The 23,591-nt window shown below is 41.6% G+C and overlaps 1 long non-coding RNA gene across 1 annotated transcript in view; it reads left to right on the forward strand.

Moving 5' to 3' along the window:
• LOC138259171 (uncharacterized) overlaps window positions 1–12,743 on the forward strand; it is a 91,211-nt gene extending 78,468 nt beyond the window's left edge. Inside the window, exon 4 of the long non-coding RNA XR_011198659.1 lies at window positions 12,605–12,743. This is a non-coding gene — a long non-coding RNA (uncharacterized lncRNA). The remainder of the gene's footprint in view (window positions 1–12,604) is intronic.
• The last annotated feature ends 10,848 nt before the right edge of the window (window positions 12,744–23,591 follow it).

Here is a 23,591-nt window from a genome sequence, read left to right on the forward strand (position 1 = left end):
TTTGGACTGATTCAAAGTGCTTCACTCATTCTAAATATATTATTTTTATTTGAGGGTGTTTTGACGGTTCACCTAGCAAGGTGGGCACGAATGCAATGTATTATAATCAAATATGACCAGTTTATGTGGCTTAATTCACAACAATTGTCTTTATATTAAGCAAACCTTTGTGTATGGAACTTTGCGAGGTGTGCATTGTTGTCAAGCTTGGGATGTTTCTTTAAGTACTCCCCATATAAGATGACCAAGTCGCATCTGGGATTTGAATTCGAAGTTCAATTTTCCAGGCAGTTCTTTGTTTTTCTTAACAGGACATACTATCACCAGAGATGACTTTGTGTATTTTGCATGCCGGTATTTTCCAGTAAAATTAGTCAGTTGGTAATACTGATATTAATCCTGATAGTTTGAGCATTCAGGCCCTTATTTATACTTTTTTGCGCCGCATTTGCCTCTTTAATTGACACAAAAGCGGCACAAAAACAAAATATAATTATATTTTGTATGTTTGCGCCGCTTTTGCGTCAAAAAGTGCCGCAAATGCGTCGCAAAAAAAGTATAAATGTGGACCTCAGTCTTGTTTGAGATAGTTCACGTTAGAGGTAAATAAATTTTCCTCAAAGCAACATAATTCGATACTTCACTCATGGGTAGATGATAGGTCTTTGGTAAAACATTGACGGATCCATCGTTTATCACCCAGCTTTAGATGTGCATACACTTTTTAATCCATTCTTGCTAGTATGATCTCTTACGTACAAAGCAATTCAGTAGTGTCCAAGGTAGAGAATAACATGAATAATCTGGATTTTACCTTAAGATCTACACATACAAACCAAAAGTGGAGCATGTGGTCTTAACTGTTACCTGAAAGCAAGGCTTACTTTCACCCTATCACCTGATTTCACATTCGCATTTGAGAGTGTTCTTCAGCAAGCATTATTTGTTAAACATGGGCTCAAAATATATTTTTAAAGCTCGGGTTATATTTTATACACCTGCATTTTGACACAACTTGACTCCAAATCAAAAACCCAAAAACAAAATGATTAAAGAGGAAAATTATGATTTGACTAACTCTGATTTTTGTTAATATTCCTTTCATAAATCACCAATATACAGTTTCATTTCTGAAATTACACTGAGAGCAGAACGTCAGTTTTTTTAACTTAGAGCACTAGTTACTTTTCTGATGGGAAAGAAAAAAGATGTTAGCTCTGCTAGCGAGATTGTGAACAATGGTACAGTGAAGGAGAATGCCCAAACAAGCAGACATCTTCCAGAGAACACTTTGGGACAACGGTACAGCTAAAATGTCAAACTGATTTATGTGCCTTCCGAAAGTAAAGCATTCTACTTGTTTATAAAGCAGCCAAAAAGGTTTGATGCCTGCTGAGTTATAAAAGGTTGACTTATGACAGCAAAGGTAATTGTAAAAAAAGAAAAAAGTTAGAATTTTAAGTGAACATCTGGCTCAGTACACATTGAAACATAAAAAAGGACCAGTGATCGAGAACTATGAACAGACTGAGACATTTTTAAATAAGATTGGAATTAAAATAAAGCTCATGATTTGTGGATGCCCACTGACTCATTTCACATAAAGGCCCGGAGTTAGAAAGACTTTGCTTCAGGTTTGCGTTCCGTTTTCAACTCAAACCCAACGCTAAGTGTTGAATTGGTATTTACAATCCGGCACAAATCACGATCTTTGTTGGATTGCAACCAAAAGAAACACAAAGGGCCAGATTTACAAGAAAGTGGTGCAGCAGTTCCAATGCACCACTTATCTTGTGTCGCGCCTGCCCCACCTAACAACACCATGGCTGTGCTGTATTTACAATGCATGGCACCATGGCAGTCGTTTCCACAATAGTGTCACAATATATGATGCTAATGCGGTGCTTTGCTGGATTAGTGACATAAATAATGGCGCTACTGCAGCAAAGCACTAGAGAGGCCCTTTGGGCCCGTTCACTTTAACACCTGCCCTGAGTGAGTGTTAAAAATGATAGAAAAAATGTTGCAGTGAAATCTTGTAGATTTCACTGTGCCATTTTTATGCGGCCTCCCTGCGTGGGAACCCCCCCTTGCATACATTATGCCTGGCACAGACATAATGTGATGCAAGTGGTCACAAAGTGGCACAATGCAAGCAGTGTGCCACTTTTTAAATAAGGTGTGGGAAATGGCTTCCTTAACACCACAATAGTGTAAAAAAAATGATGCTAGTGTGGCGCAAGGAGGCGCAAGGGCCTTGTAAATCTGGCCCAAAGTGCATTGGCGTTCCCATCCAACTACCTATGGGTTTTGACTCAAATACTTACCTTAAAAAAATAGTAGACAGGAATTTGCACCAATTTCCAGTGCCTCTTTAAGACATGAGTAACAAGGAGAAATGTGTTAATCTCTCATCTTTTTCCACCTTTGCATTTGTGTTGCAATCAACAGCACACATACAAAGAGGGAAATGCCTTAAAAGCATAGTTTTTGTATTGGAACAATCCCCTCCTTTGCAAAAACTATGCTTATCCCAATGCAGACACCTTTGCACCATGGCACAAGGGTATTTTTGTTACAGTATAGCAGCATAAGGTGCTCCATTGCAGGGAGAAAGCAGTACAGCACCACATCTTTGTAGATATCAGTGGCGTAACAAAGGTCCTCACAGCCCCGAGCTGTGGGGGGCCCCTGTGCACCAGCGGGCCTCCTCAGTGCAGTACACTCTGCAGGGGTGACAGGCCCTTGACTGGGTCCATGGGGGAGGGAGACCCATACAAGTACTTTGCAGGGGGCCCCCCTTAAGTTTTGTTACGCCATTCGTAGATATGGCATTATTCTGCTCTCTCCCGTTCACGCAACTCAGCCCATCAGCTTTACTTGTAGTAAATATACCTGTAGTAAATCTGGGCCAAAACAGAAGAAAAATATGGGAGCAGATTTACTAACATTTTACACATGTTTGTTTCAGAAAAGTGACTTAAACCCTTGCAAAATATTTATTTGGAACTTACTTTCCAGCGGAAAACGTTTTTTAATTGGAAAGAGTCCTGAAAGTACTCAAGGCAGCACTTTAGCAATGATTGACAGGAGCTAGTTAACAAATAACAGATCTTAGAGATTGAGATTAACCACCTTCGCCCAATGGTTAAAATATGGTGGTAGTCAGGCTGATTGTGGGCCAGCATTATGGAGAGAGAAGGACAGTGCCATATCATAGTAGAAAGGGTGCTTTTCTGCTCTTTTCCTCTTAATCAGCTCGACAACTATGGTGCCTGTGCTGCATTGCGTGACATCTTTGTAAATCTAACCCATGTTGTTTTCAAAACATGCACATTGAGCTCTGTGAACAAGCAAAGCAGCATGCAATCATAATTGAAGTTCTTGTTTTTTACCACATCCTGTTCAACGTGTCTAAAAAATATTTTTCAGAAGTGCACTATTTTACAGAGAAACCAATTGTCCTGACTGAGAAATTGCTATCTGTCTGTTTTTAAAAACGACTCCAGGAATGACAGAAATCACTGGCTTTTAATTATACAAAAACAGAGAACAGAGAAGTGATTACCTATCATTATAGTGACTAAGTCAAACCTTTGAAGGTTAGTTGTATCATATGTTAAGATAAGGCAGTCATGGTACAGGTGTACAAAGTGTATGTATAAAAAAGGGTGTTAACCAGAATATTATTAATCTTCTCTTCAATTTGGAAGTTTTGTACCTGTTTCATGCCATCCCCTTAGACCATATTTTCACAAGCATACATATGTAAATATAGTTACTGTTAGTGCATTTAACAAAGTGTGTATGCAAGACTTGTAGGAGGAAACCATGTCATAATACATGATAATATGGGGCTGGGGAGGTTGCTCCAAAAAGTGAAGTTTTACGCAGACACCTCAGATTGAGATCAAATTAACACATGTTTAAAATCAATTCATTTTCATGGTTGCATTGGATACAAAAACAAATCAGATTCAGTAAGACCTTTGTGCAAGTGTACAAAACAGGGCACAAATGCCATGTCTAGCTTATTTGAGATACAGTACAATTCTAGCTCAATGGCATGGACCTTGATGGCTTAGAACCCCAACTTTCACCAAATGCCAGTCACTTGGATTCACCCTGGACACCAACCTCACCTTCAAAGAACACATTGTTCAAAAACAAATATGGCCTGATGCCAGCTCAAACTATGTTTTCCACTAAGTGTCTTCAAAACTGCTGTTCAGGACCCCTTACTCTTACATCTGGATGGTGGTAATGCCCTACTCCATTGCCTCTCAGAATCCACACAGGCACCCCTTAGGGACATTCTGCATACTGAAGCACCTCCCGTCCAGGGCCTGAAGAAATATGATGACATGACCCTCATCTTCATAGAGCTCCATTGGTTCCATTGGTAGCCGACACCATCTTCAAACCAGCTCTATCATTTAAAATCTATCATGACCAACACCACCACTTATCTTGCAAACAAGTCCACTATCTCTGGTGAATCCCATCACATCTGCAGCCAGGACACCATCACACTACAGACTACTAACTGTAAACAAGAAAAAACAAAACAGCAGGCCTCAGCCATCTATGCACCCAGGACCAAATCCACCAGGACAGCCCCAGTACTACTCACTTTATGAAAGAGTTGAAGACTCACCTCTTTCAAGAACACTACACCACAATGCATTAGCTACCTAAAACTCATCTTACTCTTTTCTTACTTGTTGACATTATGCTTGTCTTTGACCATATACAGTGACCACTACCTTTTGGCTAGTTCACCCTACAGATATACTATATATATATATATATATATATATATATATATATATATATATACTTATTATTAGGTTTTACCTGGTAGAAATTCCCAGTGCATACCTGAACACCAAGTGTAATGGCACACATAAAATGAGTGTAATCATTGTTTGTCATGTTGTTTCCTATTGTTTTAAACAAATGGTCATTGCTTCAACACTTCAAAATTAGCACTTCTAAAAAATAATACTTCCCACTTATTAGATTTAAACATAAATACTTTGAAGAAGGGATTTTCCCAAAGTGTTTGTTCACAAAATTTTCTTAAGGTGAGGACAATGTGCACATGGTGTAAGCGTTAAGGGTTGTGGGATAAGGACAAATGCTATAAGGGTTGTGGTATAAAGATTAAGTGAATGGGGTTAGCAAAGTGTGGTTATAAGTATAAGCATAAGAATTTGGGATAAAGGATTGCCAGTTAGCGGTAAAGGGTTTTGACATTTAGGGGAGGGAGTTAGGGGTTAAAGATATAGGGTTAAGGATTTGGATTGTAGAGGTATTGGGGTAGGGGTTAAGGATTAAGGATTTATGATTTAAGGTGTATGAGTAAGAGGTAAGCGTATGGGATCTAGGGTATAGATTTAGGGATTTGGTTGTAAGTTTAATGCTATAGAAGATAGAGTTAATGCTTATGGGTACATTTTGTTAGCGCCACCACTAGAAATGTGTTTAATTTGAGGTGTGCTATTTTTCAGCTCAAAAAATGAATAAGGGTAAGAGCTGTTTTTCACTGAAACTGCACTGAATTAATTTCAAGTGGACCAGATTACAATTTTGAAGTAATGCATTTAGATGTGTTAAAAAAAGCAGAGTTATTTTTCAGGAAAAAAAATAAAATAAACAAAGGAAATTGAGTCTATAGACTGACTGTTGTCAGGTGCAAGTATGTTTTGTGAAGGGAGTACTTGGACCTATTATTTTTACTCTCCAAACTATTTAAGTGAGCATAATAACATGTACAGAATAAATTGTTTTGTATGCTTCAATTTTCCAAACTAAATTACAAATATGATGAAACCATTCAATAAATCTCGTCCCTTTCAAATAAATACGGTTATGCTTGACATTCAATTAAATTCTTTATTCAAAATTTATATAAAAATCATGAAAGTACATAAAACAATTTCCACCAGAAGACATAGCAAAGCACTACACAAAAATGGATTAAAAGTACACATTTCACAATTGGTTCATCAGACTTCAATCATTTGTAATTAATTAGTTCTAAAAAAGCGATAAAAAATAATATGAAAGTACAACTACTCATGCATGTGTCAGTGACCAGTTGCATTGCACAATGTCCTGAAATGGTTTGCAAATCACACGTAGTACATTTTGGAGGGACTTCTAACATGGGCAAAATCAGAGATATAGGCCCATATTTATTAAAAAGGGTGCACAACTGCAGTTGTGTGTCATTTCTTTTAACAAATGCTAATATCATTTCCTAAAGCTATCTGTGCACCATATTTATAAAAATGACACATAATGGCACTAAGGAATCTCAAAAAAGACACTAGCCGGTGAGGGATGGCGTTAGGGGAAATTGCGCTAGTAGGTCAAAAATGACGTTAGGCTGATTAGCGGCAAAATATCTGCCACTAGTCAGCCTAGCATTATTGTTTGATGCACAAGCAGCCAAATAATGACTCCTCTCCAAGTATAGACAGGAGTCATTACCTCTACACCAAATCCCACCACAGAGGACCAGTGTCCCCTGGGCAACCCCTACATATCCAGTGCCAGGTAGGGAGCTTCATGTAAGGGGCCACCAATGGCACACCATCCACATACACATACACTTACCAACAACTTCCCTGGGATGGGCTCCCTCCTCCTTTAGTGTCCCTGTGGTGGGGGTGGTGGTGTTGCTGGGGGTTCAGCGTGGGGATCTTTGTGCCCATTCCATGGTGTTTGCTCATGGAAATGGGCTTACCAGCGCATTAACGCCTGGTCTGACCAGGCATTAAATAATGACGCTAATCAGGCTTAGCACCATTATTTAGGCCCGCCTCCTAGTTGCGCGTCATTTCTGAGTCAGATGTTAATATATGGCGCTGGGGGCTAGCATCATTTTTAGGGTGGGAATGCGTACCTTGCATCTCATTGACGCATAGTGGGTTGGAGCTTCTTAGAAATGATGCAAAATCCAACATTTTGATGCTATACGGGTCTAACGTCAAAATATAAATATGGAGTTAAGTTAACGCCACTTTAGCATCAAAATAAATGGCACTAAGGTGACGCTAACCTTCCACAAATATGGGCCCTAGTCTTTCCTTATTTGAAAATTGCAATCCAGCTAAAACACCAAGGTTACAGATTAATAATTGCATAATTCTACCCCTACTAGAACAAATCACTTACAATTTAACCAAAGTCATATTGCATAAGATCTAGCACCAAGAGTTATTACATAGATTAAAAGGTGGCCAAAACAAATATGATTGTGATTTCATTGTGCAGGCCCTCATGAACAGTCACTTAGACAGGTTTACTAGAAAGCAAGAAAACCTCTAAAACTAGGGTCCACGGTACCTCCTTTCTACTAATTTTATTTTAGTGGCCCCCTATATGGGATTTCTGTGTACCCCACCTACAAATTGTTATTTGTGTATCCTAGGTGATGAACTCTTCCATAGGGACACATCATGTCTAGTAAGCAGATAGTAATGATGTTTTAAAGGGCTATTTTCGTAGCACAAACCATTTAGGTGATGTCATATTTTCAATATATATATTGCTCATAATGTGTAAGCTATTACACTATTACAGACGGAAATATCATCAAGTCTGCACTGGTATCTAAAAACTGCTTCATAGTCCGTCAGGGACATCTTCAGAAACAGCATGCCCTTGGTGCTGTTTAAAAGTTGCAAAATAATGAATAACGGATTGTGAACTGGGCTGAAAGTCTATCACAAGGGCATTTTGGGAGATGCAGTTTCCTTTTATGATCTTCAGGAAATAAGGCATATTGATGTAAAATCTACTCCTTGAAGCATGTCAGAGTAAGCATGCACTATATAATAGTAGGGAAGTATTATAGGACTACTGGGTGCAGGTCTAACAATAGGTAGTTCCTAACAGATTCTTTTACCCTCTCCTTTTCCAATCTCCTCCCATCACTGATTCCCCTTAGAGATCTCTTCAGGGCAGCTTTTGTTTTTCAGACCACTGCCTCTGGATCATCCAGGGTGGGCAAGTCCTATCTCCCTGAAGGAACCTTTGACTGTATTGAAGCCAGGAAAGAGCCCAGGCCCAATCCATGTCCAGCCAATTAGCAAGAAGACAAATCTAGGGAATCCGTCCTCTGTTCAGGACCAAACAGCAATTCAGTCTGTCCTAACGAAAAGCAATACTCATTTTTTAATGGCTAATAAAGTCTGGACAGGATCTAGGTAGGACGAACAATCTCAGAGTATATTTGTTCTCATGGAGTTGAATTTGTTTGTTAGAATCTCCACCCCAGAGGCCAGCCTCATACACGGCAGCCGATACACATTTAGCTGCAAATCTAATAATGCCCTTGGTCATTCTTAGCAAATTGTTGTCACATGCTGTTTATGTAGCGCCCATGAATTATTGACAGAAAAGAATAAACCCGGGTAGCAAAAAGAGTCGACCCTGGTCAGGCATTCCCCCATAAAGTGCCTAATATTTTTATGTCATGCTCTGTTGTTAATCAAAGTTTGTGTTTTGTCTAGATTTATCTTTAAATTGTGCTCCTGCATAAATGCTGCAAAAAGTCAATGAGCTTTTTAAGACCCCAACAGTATCTGAAAATAAGGCTGCATCGTCTGCATAAAGTAGCATCGGGATTGGACAACAATCTACCCTGGGAGCATCCGCCGGGAGTGCTTGAAGGATGGTATCAATCTCATTCATGTACAGTGAGAAAAGAAGGGGACAAGGACACAACCCTGCGTAACCCCTGTCTAATCTGAAAGGCTCTTGTGCACTTTCTCCCTGGGCCACAGCACTCTCTAAGCCAATTATATCCACTGGGGCTCCCAATGTGAGCAACCCATTCCACAGCTTTTGATGGTTGACCATATCAAATGCCAGGAAGCAGAGGTAGGGTGACTCCCCCTTCACCTTGACATATTTTCCATTTATCAAATTTAAATTTAAGCACTGTTTTACTGTTCTAATAATCCTTGCGGAACCCATATTGACAATTTCTGAGGACAGAGTGCGCCTCTACCATGTTTCTAGTATCTGCAAGAGAACCCTGCCCAACAGCTTTGCAAATGAGTCAAGGTAGAATATTGAGCGGTAGCAGTTGGGGTTAAAGCATCTCCATTGTAAAAAATTGGGACAACAGTTGTTTCGGTCTATGAAAGAGGGATGAGACCCTTACCTGCTGCATCAAACACCAGGATTAAAAATTGGGGCGCATAGATCAGGTAGATTGTTGTAACAGTCTATCGGGACCTTGTCTGGGCCTGTTGCCTTCTCACTCGCACTACCCCTTAAGCCTCAAATACCTCTTCAGTTTGCAATGTAAGTTGTACGATGGCAATAGCTGTGCTTCATTAACAGCCTCTTCTATGTCAGCATTAGGTTTAAAAATGATAGAATAATGATCAATTCATACTTCTTCTTGGATTAACAAATCCATTTTAGAGGCGTTATTCTCTTTAAATAAGGGACTGTTTAGTATATGCCAGAATAAAGTTGAATCATTTGCAACAGTAGTATATACCTTGGCTGTAAACTTAGGCCCTCATTGCAAGTTTGGCAGACGGAAAGGCCTCCCGTCAAACTCCAGTGGTCAGGTCACCACTAGTGTGTGAACTCCTTGTGGCCCCTATTACGAGTTTCCCACTGGCCTAGTGGGAAACAGCCCACAACATTGATGTTGGCTCATAATCGAGCCAGGGACAATGTTGTGGTGTGTAGAGTGCAACCGCACCCATCGTTCTTTTCAGCATTTTCTAAGCAGACAGTGAAAAGCACAGGGACTGTCCATGGGGGCCCCTGCACACACTTTTCACTATCTGCTAAGCAAACAGTGAAAAGCGCGGCCGGGCTGTCCATGGGGCCCCCTGCACTGCCCATGCCAAGTGGGGCCCCCTGCATGCTGTCTCCTATTACATGGCAGTACAAATGCCATGTAAAAGCTGGTGGGGGGGAGTTGAAATCCCCAGGGGGGCGCTGCATGCAGGGCTGCCCTGGCGGATTAGGACCGCCAGCACTGCCAGTCCCTCAGTGGAGGGAAACTGGCGGTGCTGGTGGTCTGACCGTGGCCAAACCGCCACGGTCATAATGTGGCAGTCTGACCGCCACCAAAGCGGTTGGGCCACCACTTTGGCAGCGTCAGACCGCCACCGCAACTCTGGCGGTCTTAAGACCACCAGATTCGCAATGAGAGTCTTAGTACCAATTTAAGATTCCTGTGGGCTGCTGTGCAGGCATGGTTAAACCATCCCAAAGGGAATCAGTTACCCCTTTCCAGCTGGTCTAGATAAATTACTGGTGATTATATTGAAGGCTTTTCTTACCCTATTGTAACTCCATCTAAATTTGACATAAGAGTGAGAATTCCATAAATCTCATTGAGGCCCTCCTTTACTATTACACGCATACTGGCATTAGGATCAATACCTACCCACTTTAGTCTATAACTATTTGGTCTAGTCACCTTAGGCCCTTTGGTTTTATCACTCCCTATCATTGATTTTGGGGAATTATGATCGCTTGAAACACCCGACTCTACCATGAAGATGATGGCATGTTGTTATAAAATTCCGAAATAAGTATGAAATCAATAATTGAGACTCTACCTCATCCAATAAACTTTGGGCCCAGTGGATCTCTGTGCGAACTGAGCTGGCAAAAGCAAGATTAAAGGGCATATTTAAGAAAAATTCTTGCACCCCTTAGCACCCCCCTAATGCCACCATGTGCGCGTTGTATTTAAAATACAGTGCACCATAGTGGTAGTTAGGGGACTAGCGTCAGATTTTTTGACACTAGTCCGGCACTGCAGGATTAGAGTAAAAAATTCTGACGTTAATCCTGCAAAGCACCCAGAGTCCCATTGAAACTAATGGAAGAGTCCTTTTAACGCCTGCTCTGACCAAGTAATAAAAGTGCCAGAAAAAATGGCGCAAGGAAATCTCTTAGATTTGCTTGTGGAATTTTTCTGGACCCCAAAATGGGGGAAGGTCCCCTGTGCATACATTATGCCTGGTGCCACCATAATGTAGCATAAAGGGTTCAAAAGTGCATGCATTGCGCCTCTTTGTAAATATGGTGTAGCGTTTTTGGCCTTCTAACGTCACAGTAGCATTAAATAAATGACACTAATGTGGCATAGGAATGACACTAGGGGCTGTTAAAACATGCCCAACAATTTAAAAAGTAGGAGGTTAAATGCCTCTCCATAAATACTGGGTGCCTAGTGGGGCTTTGGTTCATTCCTGGCATTTGTAAAGCACAAGTGCCAATCGCGATCTTATTACAAAGAAGGATATGAAATTCTATTACCAAAATTATTTGGACTTCCTTATATACATATTTGAATATTTTTTCCAGGTATCATTCTAATGCATGAGCGGCTTGTGCAGGTGTCATTAAAATTATTGTTATAAATGTTAATTAGCAAGTACATAGAATTTCCTTTGTAATCTAAAAGGGTGATTTGATGATATGGAGAGATCATGATGGCTTTTATAATTTTAAATAGTAAGAGTAAAGAAACCAATGTTGCAAGACTTACTTATGCTCCACCTATGGCCCTCTGAGTGGCTGGGGTCCCAAATGATCTAAAACCTTCCTTATGGATTTCTTGTATTTTCCACGTGTCCTGCAAATAAACCCAGTCAGCCATGTTATATTTGCTTTTTTCGGTCTGGTGTATCTTTAGAAGTTACAATACCTGCTACTTTCCAGGATGTAAAAGTCAAGCCATGGGTAAAGGGCGTGGGGAGAGATCCACAATTGCTGTTAGCCAAAAATTGTGGTAATTGGGCAGTTAGCCTGTTAGCACTTTTGTTGTAATTAATTGCATTTACTTCCTCTAATGGGCAGGTCTCTCCGAAATCTGTTGGGGTAATGGTGGAATGAAGATTATCTTCAACTCCCATCAATGTTTTTCCCAGCTGTTGCTTCTGTTTACTTCCTAACTCCATAGGGCTGATGATCATAATGTGATATTCTCCCACATGCAGTTTCAGGGGAAGTCAGTCAATTTCAGAACAACTTCCCCGGTTATAAGATCTAACTGATGGCAGTGTTTCCCTCAGAGAAGGTCATTTACCTCTAAATGTTGAGGTGCCCGCCCTTGCAGGCTATCTACTCTGGCAGATTGCATCCCTGTAGAAAAAGCAGAGGGTACCAGCCTGAATTCCACCCCCATGGTTATTTTGCCAAGAGAGTTCCTGCAGAAGGGACCACAAAACATTAGGATGTCTGATGTTTACCACAATTCCACCCCCCCTGCAGGGTTTATTATGTTTTATTAAACAAGAATGTTAGTGTTTCTGGCTTTCAGAGATAGGCAGTTCAACCTAAGAATCATTAACATTCATCTGAAGTTGTGGGACACCCTTTGAACCAGAATGTATGATTTAGGATGTTATCTACTTTGTGATCATTAAGTGACTCAGACTGGGCATGCCCCTTGCTATTTTCTCCTGTACATTGATTCAAGAATAAAAATAATCTATCCTTAAGTTGATTCTATCATTCTTAGGAGTAGGATAAATGTATCAGTTTCTCATTCTTTAAATTGTGACACATTCAATAAACATATGCATAATCATTTTTCTTTTGCCAGATACAAAGCCAGGTCTATCAAGATCCTCTGTCCGGGACCAGACTTATACACTACCAACACCTTTCTAAACAATGGTCCCACCATGGTGTCCAGTTTCTGGTCAACTTCTACTCACCATATTCGAGCTCCGTTATCTAAATTGAAGACAATTGTCATTGTATATGCCAATTCAAGATAAATCAATTTTGAACATTAATCCTCCTTCTTGAATTTATTAATGCCTGTTGTGGTACTAGTCACTCCTCTCTTCATAGACATTTGCAGTGGTTATATAGTTGTACCCAAGGATAGGTATAATTAGCCTTTGGTTCCAGAGCCCCAATCTAGCCATCATTTTTGTAACAATTTATGATTAGGCTATTAATTTGGCAGTAGCCATTGGGAACATTTAGTAAATGATACAGACCTATACAACTCTTCACAGTTTATTTTGCATGAATCAGCAGGAAAATCATGAGTCTCATCAATACCTTGAGATGATCATTTATACAGAATTTTAAAAGAGTTGGTGCTAGGTCACATTCATGCTTGAACCATGCTTAGTCTTTATGGTTCTAAAAATCCGGCCTCTCTCAGACATTTTGACAGCAGCATGTGCCTTAGTATAGAAGTTACACCCCTATAATTTGAAGTCTTTTTACCGACAGTACAAAAGCAGTGACTCTTTATTGATTCCTGGCCAAAGTATAAAACACCATACAATTATTGGAACTTAGGGGATGAATTACAAAATAGAGACTGTGCAGGTCAAAGCATGGTGAATGGACAATAGTTACAAGGCACACATTTACTAATTTTGTGTACTCAGTCCCCTCCATGCTAGGTAAAATTAATTCCCTCTGCTGGATATATTGGTTTGATCAGGGGTACTACATCTAGTATATTGCTGGAAGTTTACAGAGCAGTTTTGGCTTGGACATTAGCTCTTATATTGAGATCCTATTGAGTCAAGTCGCCAAGCCGCTAGTTAAGAGGGAAGTTTTCACATTCACGGCTTGATTCACAAAGGTAAAGTTAGACCAAAAGCCTAACTTTGCTACTTTTCGGTATTCACAAAAATAAGTTACAAGTAGTATCTTTACATGAGCATTCAGGGCAGAATCTCTACAGTTAGAGCAGAACCTCCCCACATGGGGTGGAATCTTTGCACTTGGGGTGGAGATCCGTCCCGAGTGGGGAGTGGAATTTCTGCACTGGGTGCGGAGATTCTGTCTCAAGTGCAGAGATTCTGCCCCAAGTGCAGAGATAAAGATACTTCTAGAAACTTACCTTTGTGAATACCAAAAAGTCAGAAACTTAAACTTTTGGTATAAGTTTGCCTTTGTGAATTGGGCCCTCTGCTGTTTCAAATATACAATTTTAGGTTTTTCCTGAATTCAATGTAGTTAGATTATGGTTAGATTGATATAATTTGACAGGTGAGTATTGACAATTTCTACTGCCATGTAATCACAGGTTTTCAAACGATTCACAATTCCTTACTCATTAGTCCTATCATTAAGGATTCTCTGAGCAGTGCCATTAATTACAAGCCACTTTAATTATAACAAATATTTTCTCTCCAATAATCTATTTTGTTAGTTTTCTTCTTGTAGCTATTATGATTTTTAAAACACTGTTTCAAGTGCTTCATTTCTTCCCATAGTCCTTTAGTTCTCAGTCAGTCTTATTTGAGTCATCATGGTTTTTTATACATGCATCTTGATCAAAACATTCTGGGATGTGGTTTAACCTGGTCATGACCCTGTATTTACCTGCTGATCAGACATATGAAGCAATATACACATTTTCCAATACAATACAATACATTTCAGTTCAATACTTCACATTACAAAACTTTATAAAACATCTTACTCAGTAGTAACCTGCTAACTCAGCATAATGTTCAAGAACAGTGCTATTAGACATGTACTTTTAGGTTATGTTCTCCCATAGATTTAGCATCTCAGCTGCAGTTAATTTACCCACAGACAGTAAATGCCGAAATCCTAGGATGGGATATTGACAATGTACCGCAAATACCTCATTTTATTCTAGGAAATATGCTTGAAATAGGCACGTAAAGTATCTATCTTTGAATATATCAAGGCTTTCTCTTTGTTTTCTCCTAATAAAGTTTAGAAGGTTAGACCAGCTGAAAAAGAAGGAATTTTGTGTGTTTGAGGGGAAGGTGGCATTTACCACTTTGGTCATGATTCTAGTCCAGAGTAAGCAGGTGTTTATATCGGAATTGTAATTAAGTCCCCTGTCTGATATGAATAGGGTAGTATCTGGAGTAATCCTTTAATATTTTGCTACTAAGTTTTCTGAAATTAGTATAGCAGAATATTTTCCCAAGACTTGGCTCCTTTGTGTCTACAATTTTTTTTAATCAGTATGCCTGAAATGTTTCATGGTCCCCTAACCTATGCTCTGGATTTATTGTTACATATACCTCCTGTTTAAGTCTGGAACTACCACTTGGTATTATTAAAAGCATCCAACTAGCATTTGATGATAGTTGATAACATTCTCTCTGATCTGTTTGTCAGGTAATCATGTTTCTTAATAAGTGGTAAGTCTACATTGAGCAATGCACTGATTTGAATCACAAAGGCAGTTATGGCTGTATACATAACCATAAATGGCTCCATTCATGCCCGAGAGATAACCACAAAAGGGTACCTGTCAGACCAAAACAAGTATTATACTTCACAATTATTTGCCACAAGTGTGTACAATTACATAATATTCCAACCACATGGTGCGGTATGGGAGATTCAACTCATGGTTTGTCTTGATGGACTGTGAACACAGTTATGAGTCTGTTGGCATTCCCCTACTCCTCACAACTCCGTCCCACTCTGTAAACTGTCAGATTTACTCCACAAAGGGAAACATGTAATTCCCCTTCCAAGGTAGAAGCAGGACAGAACTATCCCATACTTTGTATGGATGTAGGAATGAGATGAGTCCTTAGAACAATGATCAATAAAGAAAGGAACCACAATTTTCACATTCAGCTCCTTTTCCAAAGTGCATATTGGTACATTATGTGCAATTAAACATTGGAGAAATATAATCCTTTAAAATAATCACATTCCTTGTTCAGCATAATGCACAGAAAGCTGCAACTGGTGCAGCTTAGCAGGTGTAATACTGCTGACTTTTGTGAAGAGAGGAAAGTAAAAAAACATGTTCCCATTAGGAGTGGTACTTTCCAAGCCCTGATATGTGAATACCTTTGTGAGTCACAAAACCTCCAGCTTATTATAATTAGAGTGATTGTGAAATCAGGTGTGAATGGTGTTGATGTCCAATTTCATATTTAGATTTTGGTGCAACTTTGTGCATAGATACAGACTGTATCTCACAACATAGCCTTCAAAATATTGTCTAGGACAATTTGCTCTGGGAGAAGAGGCCATAAAGGTGAATGATATATTTGATCTTTGACAACAATAAAACTGCCTACTGTAATGATATTGTGCCTGTCTAGTGGCCCTGGAGATGCATCATGCTGACTCAAATATGGGTAGCACTTCTGAAGGTCAAAGGCAAGCAGGGGTATAAATAAAAGGAGGAAATGACCCACGTGGTCAGTTCTGCACTGCAATGAGCCACTGTGTGTTCATGTGTATTATTGGGCACAAAGGCTCATCTTGCAGAAGCACGCCACATGGTACACAGCGTGCTACACTGGCGAGGAGGATGTATCACCTGCATGTGCATCTGCTTGCTAGCAGAAGTGCTGAAGGAGCCTGTCTGTTTTGGCCCTGCAGCCCTGCTTCCCTTGAGGTATGTTGGCGTGCCTCCCAACAGATCGGTGCAGGTTCCTGTTCCCTCCTGCGGGCATAGCTGGTGCTTTTGCTGCCTGATGGCAGCTTTATCCGGAGCTAAGCCAACTGCCTTCATCCCCGAAGTTTCCCCTGTGGCTGGCTGCCACGCAAGATGATGGCACCACCCATGCACCTGCTCTGAGGCCCAGCAGAGGTGTGGGAGGACTCCCAGTCACTGCTCTGCCATTCAGAGCCATCCTGAACCCACCTGCAGGAGTGCCAGGCTTACTGTGATGCCTCGACACGTGGTCTGGAGCTGCCGGCAGATAAGCTAAGTGGGAAAGTGTGGCATTGGTGAGACCCTGTGCACTGCAGCTCACCAGGTCAGAAACAAATAAAATTAAGAGAAGAAATAAAAAAAAAGCAGACATAACATAAGGAGGGGACTGGAATTTACAGGGTTTGCAAGTGGACTATAAAGAAACAGATGAATGCGCACTCCCTGTGCAGCGCCGCAGAAGTCACACAGCCGGCTGCGCCGCTCACGATCAGTCACCAGCCTCCATCACCCTAAACCAGTGGGAAAGACCTCATGTGAGGGCCTAGACAGTGGGCAAATAGCACAAAGTAGACAACGACAGTGGGAGCCAGGACCAAGCATAGGCGACCGCCCCAGAAGCCATGGTGGATGATCAAGCGCAAGCAGCAACCCCACCCAGACACATCATACCATGCTCGGGCCACTCCCACCATCCAGCGAGCCAGCTGACCCTGCCACAGCATCCCCACAATAGAAGAAATGTATCAGCAGGTTGGAGAACTACTTTATAGCGACACAAGAACATAATTGAGCAATCAAGAGGTCACTCCTTTTGCACTTAGTGGTGACAAAAAATGTAAACTGTTTAAACACCTTCCTAACATCAGGTGGAGTTGATGACTACACTGCAGTAGTGAGGGCACTCAATGCACACATTGATCCACAGCACAACCCAGATTTTGAAAGACTGATGCTCCGACAGGTGCGGCAGAGAGATGGCTAGTCCATTGACCAATTCTATTCCCGGCTCTGAGAACATGCAAGCACATGCACAGAGATCTGGGCACAACCTATCTAAGGGTGCCAGAGCAAAACCCTGAGAGGCCTAATCTTGAGACAGCCTAACATCACTATGGAAGACATTTTGGTAATGGAGCAACTGCATGACTTGTCGACCACAAAGACAGCTGTAATGGACCTGGCATTCATACAACCACCTGAGAATAGCCCTTCCATAAAAGTGGAATGAGTGGACATGGTACAAGCTCAACCGTCTAAGAGGAAAATCAGAGCCTATGTTCCGGCGAAGTGAGGGGGATGGTGCAAGTACTGTGGTAAAGAAGAACATCTCCTCAAGAAAAGCCCAGCTTAAGGGAAGACCTGCTCCAGCTATAGACAGTTGAACCACTTTGTGTCAGTCTGCAGAGGAGGTTCGAGAGGGAGAAGAGCAAAAGGTGGGTGTGATGTCACAAGGGTAATAAAACAACTTTGGCTAGAGAATCCGATATCCCAAGGTGCCTGCTACCAAGCTGCCCACAGTAGGCTTAAAGACTCCTCTCCAGAGGAACAGGAAGAAGTGTTCTTTGATATCGTACACAGGTGACTTAAAACAAATCAGGAGGCCACAACCAGCCTGTGTAATCGATATAGTGGGATCCGGGTGAAGGCGCTAATTGACACCGGAGTCTCTGTGATTGTCATGGGCATGCAACAGTATTGACAACTCAAACCCCTCCCTACACTAACAAAATCCAACACAAAGATCATCACATATTGGAGTCATACTCCTCTCCTGTTGAAAGGCAAAATGGTCATGAGTGTCAGTTTTGACAAGAAAGAAATTCAAGCCACATTCCATGTCATAGACAATGAAGCTGACACTCTCCTCGGGAGTAACTCCCCGAAGACCTGGGCCTTTGTATCATTTGCACAGAGCATCAGAACAGTCCAGACTGATGAACTACTATGGCAATTTCTGGAATTATTTCCTGGACTACGATCTTTGAAGTCACCCCCCAACCGCCTACATATTGACCAATTGGAAAAGCTGGTTACACTCTGAGACTGACGTATCCTGTTCCACCTCCGATCTCTCGTGGAGCAAGAGTTGACCAAGTTGGAAGACCAAGGAGTAATAGAGAGGGTAACTAGACCCACCTCCTCGGTATCTCCTTTAGTCATCGCTGAGAAGCCAAAGCAACTTTGCAAGATTAGACTGTTTATTGACATGCACCTTCCCAACGTGGTGATCAAAAGTGAGAGGCATATAAATCTAATGATAGATGACATCATTGCTGATTTAAATGGCTCCAAGTGGTTTTCAAAGTTAGATTTGAATGCTGGATATCATCAACTAGAACCTGCTGAGGAGAGCAGGTATATAACAACGTTCTCAAGGCACTTAGGGCTGAGGAGCTACAAGCGTTTAAACTTTGAAATTTTTTCGGCCGTGGAGATCTTCCAGGATCTGATCTGCAAGACCCTCTCTGGATTACAAGGTGTCAGAAATGTCAGAAATGACATCTTGATAGATTCCAACAATGCCAAAGAATACCATCATCATTTAAAAGCCACCATCAAGCCACTGTTGGAACATGACCTCACACTGCATAAGCAGAAGTGCTCATTCTTCCAAAACTCCACTGAGTTTTTTTTGGGTACGTGTCAATCAGAAGGGTGTCAAGGTGGATCCAAGAAAGTCACACGCTATCAAACATGCTCCTGCTCTGAAGAACGTGACAGAAGTGAGGAGCTTTCTGGGGATGGCCACATATTGTGGCAGGTTTATACCCAACCTGGCAACATTATCAGAGCTGCTGTGTATCCTCACGAAGGCAGACACTTTCTTGTCATGGGGGAGCTGGGAAGAGGAAGCTTTCCAAGCATTCAAGACAGCACTTCTGAGCGAGATCAGCATGGCATACTTTGATTCAATGCAAAAAAATGAACAGGTGGTTGAAGCCAGCCCCGTGGGACTGGGTGCGATGTTAACTGAGGTGACTGACCCAGGCCAGTGGGCCCCTCTTGTGTATGCTAACAAGGCCCTAACACCGACCCAACAGTGGTATGTGCAAATTGAAAGGGAAGCACTTCCGATCAGGTGGACCTGCGGTCACTTTCATCTCTACCTATGTGGGAGGCCTTTCAGAATAGTGACAGACCATCAGCCACTTGTGCCACTATTCAGAGTAACTGTGCCACACCCACCCCCCAGGCATAGAATGGTGGGCCTTACAGCTTCAGCAATACTGTGCAGAAGTCATGTATCAGCCAGGGGCCTAGAATCTGGTTGACTTCCTATTCAGACATACCTCCGAACCAGTCGACAGTTGCCCGGCAGAAGATGCCAAAGTGATGGAGGCAGACGTGCAGATCCTAACCAATAGCTGCTGCCTGAAAACTGTGAGTCTTGATGAAATTGCAGCGGCAATCATGGAGGACGCCGTCCTGACAAAGTTAAAGCAGGCACTTGAAAGTGGGGGATGACAAGACTACTTGAACACCACCAACAATTGGGCGAATACAGAGAGAGATAGACTGGTGAAGTTATGGAGGGTCTGCAATGAACTCAACTGTACCACAAACAGTTCTTATTACGTGGGCATTGACTAGTGATCCCGAAAAGCCTACAGCACCAAGTGACCATGTTTGCACATAGTGGGCATTAAGGGACTGCCAAAATGAGAGCATACATGAGGGAAAAGGTGTGGTTCCCAAATCAGGAGGCAACAGTAGATGAACTAGTACAGAGGTGCCCGGGTTGCCAACTGATTGGTGCCCCAGAGATGCCCGCACCCGTTGTGACAGAAGAGCCCTGTACTGTGTTGTGGTTCCAGAAAGCAACATTTGAGGAGCTGGTAGGTGATGGACCCAGGTGGGTGGTGCTCACTGGGAAACTAGGTATGACAGGGCGGAGTATCCGGCTGAGCAAGGGGATGCCCTGGTCACTCAGCCAAGTATGTCTGACACCCAGGTGCCACCGCAATCAGTATCTCAATATGGAGCGATTCCAGCATGGTCTCAACAATACCACTTGAAGCCCAACCCCACACCCAGTCAGAGATTAAGAGACGTTGTATGCTAGTTGCATTTGTTGCCAGTTATGAACCAAGTTGGGAAGGAATGTAATGATTTTGTGCTGGTCTAGTGGCCCTGGAGATGTATCATGCTGACCCGGATGTGGGTAGCACTTACGAGGGTCATAGGCAGGCAGGGGTATAAATAAATGGGGAGATGGGCACCAACGTATGCAATGGATTAACTTCAAGCGAGAAATTGCTAGTATACTAAAACTCTGCAGGAAAAGAAGGCTATTTTAATCCAGGAGGTAACTCTACTACATAAAAATCTAGATGATGCCACCCAATTGCAGAAGGTTAATTCACTTCAGAAGGGCTATAAAATCATCTGGGAAAAAAAAGAGCAAGGTAGATAATGACTCTATAGAGATGGTTGCTGCCTGTTCATACATAAATCAGCTGAAATTCTGGAAGTTAATAAATAGGACAGAAAAAGGTCAAACTTAAGTGCACAGCAATGATGCATGCCAATGAGCCCTGGAATGCAAGCTTTCATTGCCTATGCTCATATTGTCTAGGCTCAGTGACCATCCCAGACTCCTGGCACTGCTCAATATTATGCCCCTTATTCAAAGGAGACCTCTCCTCAAATTCAAGTAGCTGTATGTTAATAGACCTGCTGGATGTGAAAACTAGGGGCCTGATTTAGATCTCAGCATAGTAGTGTAGTATTTTCAGTATTGCACAAATACCCACTTAGTTAAACCTAACTGCTCTGTGTCAAGCTACAACAGGGTGAGGAAAGGTTAATTTAGGATTTGCCTGACTCTTACCCTGACTGGGATTGTGATCGCTGTTTGACTAAGGTTTACATCCCTGTCAACCAATAACCCTATTTCTAACACATTGGTTATGTGTAATCTCTGCAAAAATCAGTCTATATCTGCAAAGGGAAGTGTATTTGTTCTACTGCTTTTCAGTCTATATAATGGAGACCTGAATTCCCAATTTGATTCCACAGAATCACTTTTGACTAATACTGTGTATCCCACCTGATCAGGTAAGTAATGCAGTGTTTTACGTTTGCCCTGTTTTTAAAATGCTTTTACAATATATCATTAGTTTGGCTTCAAGGGACTGCTTATACTTGGGGAAGCAGTAGCAACCACCTGCCCTAGCTGCCACAATACCTGCTTCGCATGGAATAATTATAGTACCATTCATACATAGCCAGTGAAGAGCAAGCATAGCACTAAATACACCTGCTCAATCATACTGGTATCAAGTGCAAAACTGAAGAAGAGGACGCAGCACACTCAAAGTTAGATTCTTGTATTGCAGCAGTCCAATCATAAATAATATTTTCCCACTTGATTTCTGTAATGACTTTAAGAATAGCAATTAGGACAAATTCTCCTCTACGTCTTTAGTGAAGAAATAGATCCTAAATACACTTGTTTAGCTCAGCCATGTGTTTCGTTCTGCCATCAGAATTTCATGAGGGCTCTGAAACGTATGTATACAAATATAAACTATATATACATATTTACACGTGTAAACAATATGTATATAGATTTATTTTTACATTATGTCAAACATAAACTAACAATTAGACCAATAGTGTGTGTGTGTGTGTGTGTCTGTGTGTGTCTGTATATTGTTAGGACCTAGTTTATATAGGAAATTAATTTTTTAATTTGCTAAAAACTTTTTTGATGAACCTTCACAAAATGTTCAAATAGTACACAACTCTCTGCAACTGCTGTGTGGAACGTTTCGGAGTGATCTGTAAGTGGGGGTCAAGATCAAACTGGGGTCCCAAAATGCATTTAACCCAGGCAATTTGCAATAGGGATTTTAGGCATGACTGCAGCCCAAACTGCTGAGAGGAATTACACCAGATTTGGCAGAAAACTAGCTCTTTGTCCAGAAAGAGCCCTTTAGTAGTTTGGTGTAATTATGTTCATTAGTTTAGGAGGTATTAAAGCAAAAACAAATTTGTGTCTCTAGGGATTCAGATCCTCCACAAATCCTCCATGGATGTGGGTGGATTTACAGATCCATGCGCTAAAAGCAAAGCCATGATTAGCTGGCTGCAACCTGAAAGGAAAGATGGGGCTGCCATTTTTTTAATCGGGACTCGGTTCCCATGGGGGAAAATAAAACTAAAAAGTGACAGAAGGGATCATGGTAGAGGTACCCTGACCCGATGGGACTAATGGAGGGATCAGTGATGGACCCCTGATGGTCAAGAAATTGCCCAAAAGTGCTTTTGTTAGCATGCGAGGATCTGTGGATCCTCCTAGATTCGGGCAGATCCAGATCCCAAATAAAAAAAAATACATACACTCAATCACAGACCCACATACCTACACACACACTCAGTCACATACATACTTGCACACCTACTTGCACACCCACACAACCACTCACACAACCATACAGCCACTCACTCACACACCCAATTACAGACCCTCAAAACCACTCACTATACACTGACACAACCACTTACACACCCACTCACACACCCAGTCACACACGAATTACACAAATCTACTTACACACCCACACAGCCACTCTCAAATCCATACAGACACTCACACAGCCCCTCACAGACCCACTAAACCACTCACACCCCCCACAGACACTCACACACCTATTGCCACACCCACACAGACACTCACACACCTATTTACACACCCACATAGTCACCACCACACTGTGAGAAAGTAGCCTCTTTCTAGCCTTGTTACCCCCACTTTTGGCCTGTTTGTGAGTATATGTCAGGGTGTTTTCACTGTCTCACTGGGATCCTGCTAGCCAGGGCCCAGTGCTCATAGTGAAAACCCTATGTTTTCAGTATGTTTGGTATGTGTCACTGGGACCCTGCTAGCCAGGACCCCAGTGCTCATAAGTTTGTGGCCTATATGTATGTGTTCCCTGTGTGATGCCTAACTGTCTCACTAAGGCTCTGCTAACCAGAACCTCAGTGGTTATGCTCTGTCATTGCTTTCTAAATTGTCACTAACAGGCTAGTGACCAATTTCACCAATTCACATTGGCATACTGGAACACCCTTATAATTCCCTAGTATATGGTACTGAGGTACCCAGGGTATTGGGGTTCCAGGAGATCCCTATGGGCTGCAGCATTTATTTTACCACCCATAG

This window comes from Pleurodeles waltl, chromosome 2_1 (genome assembly GCF_031143425.1).
Source record: "Pleurodeles waltl isolate 20211129_DDA chromosome 2_1, aPleWal1.hap1.20221129, whole genome shotgun sequence".
NCBI lineage: Eukaryota > Metazoa > Chordata > Amphibia > Caudata > Salamandridae > Pleurodeles > Pleurodeles waltl.